This window comes from Bactrocera tryoni, unplaced genomic scaffold, assembly GCF_016617805.1.
Source record: "Bactrocera tryoni isolate S06 unplaced genomic scaffold, CSIRO_BtryS06_freeze2 scaffold_164, whole genome shotgun sequence".
NCBI lineage: Eukaryota > Metazoa > Arthropoda > Insecta > Diptera > Tephritidae > Bactrocera > Bactrocera tryoni.
This window is the reverse complement of record NW_024395883.1, coordinates 73,097-75,200: the sequence shown is the minus strand read 5'-3', so window position 1 is coordinate 75,200 and position 2,104 is coordinate 73,097.

The window sequence follows — 2,104 nt, the reverse complement described above, 5'->3', positions numbered from 1 at the left end:
TGATTGAAGTAAGTTCACAAAAACGACTGGGCATTGGTGGCCGTGATATCACACGAAATCTGTTTAAGGTTAGTGACACTCAGTACATACATTAATATAATAATAATTAAGTTAAAAAAATTAATAAAATTATGAAATTACTTTTTTACAGTTGCAGCTGCTTGGTGGTTAAACGTTTAATTAAACCGCTGCCTTTGAAACCGCATAAAGAAGGAGAAGCTTTGCTATATCACCTATGACATCGATATGGAACAGTGAGTAACGTGGGAAACCACTGTGCTTGTCACCAATAGCTGTCAACTAACGAATTTTAGTAATATAATAGGGGGATTCTCTTGCACGATGACACAAAATACAAAAATCCTATACTGAAATATGCAAGGCCAAGAGAGCACCCAGTGATATATGAACGGCCGATTCGGTCAATTTATTGAGAATGACTATTGTGCATGACTATTGTGAATTGGCACACATTCTGTATTCATTCTTATGAAAAAAACTGTAACAAATCTTTTTAATTTAAGTAGCATTTATAAAATCATCTGAGGATGAAGATGGAATTTTAGAGCCTCTTCCATTTTTTGAAAAGGATGTAACTCTTAATTTTGATAAGGCCGTGCAAACAGGTAGGGGTCTGACAGCAGGTTTAGAAAGGAAGAAGAAATTGAGGGAAGAGAATAGGGTTTCGAAAATAAAGTTAGATGAAGAAGAGCAGGAAAATAGAAGTTTAAAGGCCCAGTTAGTTGAAATCGCCGCAGAGTTAGCAAGATGTAGGGAACGCTAAGGAATAGCTCATTTAGGGAACAGTCAGATCCTCTTTCTTTAGTTTGTAGTAAAGTTCCTCCTCAGTTAGGTGCTTGCATTAGGAGTACTTTTATAAATAGTAATCGCCGTACCCATGGTCGGCGATATGACAATTTTTTGAAAACGATAGCTTTGGGTGTATTTTTTGTCACCAGTTGCTTATCGGCACTTAAAGCACCAATTAGATTTTCCATTCGAAAGTACTTTGGAAAATTTTGTTGCAGACTCGCCCCGTTTCCCAGGTCGCACCCAAAGCAGCATAAAATCGTTAGAGATTATGAATGGCGGATTCACTTTCGAACAAAAGTTCGTGTCGGTTTCATGTGATGAAATGTCACTGAAATGTCATTTGCAGTATGATAGGAATATCGATAGAGTGATAGATATTGAGGATTATGGCGATGAAAATCGCACTTCTAGATTAGCAACAATTGCAATGACTATAATGGTGCAAGGTATAGGTGGAGAGCCTTGGTCCCACCCATTGGCTTATTTTTTCGTAAGAGGTTCATGCAAAGGGGATGTCCACAAGAAATACATTCTTGAAGCCATTATTCAACTGCAAAATATAGGACTTATTCCTTGCCATTTTGTTTGCGACCAGTGCATCCACTTTCAGAATTTCGCTAGTTTGTTAGCAGTTTCAGCGTCACGGGCTTTTTTTTAATGTTAATGGCAATGAAGTGTATTTTTTATACGATAGCCCTCATTTGATAAAAAGTAGTCGTAACTGTTTACAAAATTTAAAAAATACGGTTTTCTTTAAAAATTTTCGGGTAAGTTGGTCGGATATTGATCACTTTTACGAAACCGACTCTAAGTCTAGTTATCGGTGTGCGTATAAATTAACCGATGCTCATATTTATCGAAATACCTTCCAAATAATTAAGGTTAAGTTCGCGTCTCAAGTATTGATAATACGGTCGCTTCTGGTATGTTGTTCCTCTATAGCTCGGGAGCCTTAAGCTCGAATAGAAGGAGATTTATTAATACCGCAAAATTCGTTCCGTTTTTTAATAAAATATTTGATATTTTAAATAGCAGTTTCGTTGAGGCTGTTGTACCCACTAAAAACTGTTTGTAGGCTCCCCTGAACAGTTAAAGTTTTTAAATGAGGCAGAAAAAATTTTAAGAACTCTTCGAGTCGTAGACGATAGACGGTGGGTGTTAAATATTAACAGTTTAAGACGATTGTGGCGATTTTTTTCACACTTAGGTTTTCCGTACCTGAAGACGAGAGGATTATGTCAGGACAGTTTAGAAAATTTTTTTGGGCAGATTCGAAGCAGAGGAGGTTCTA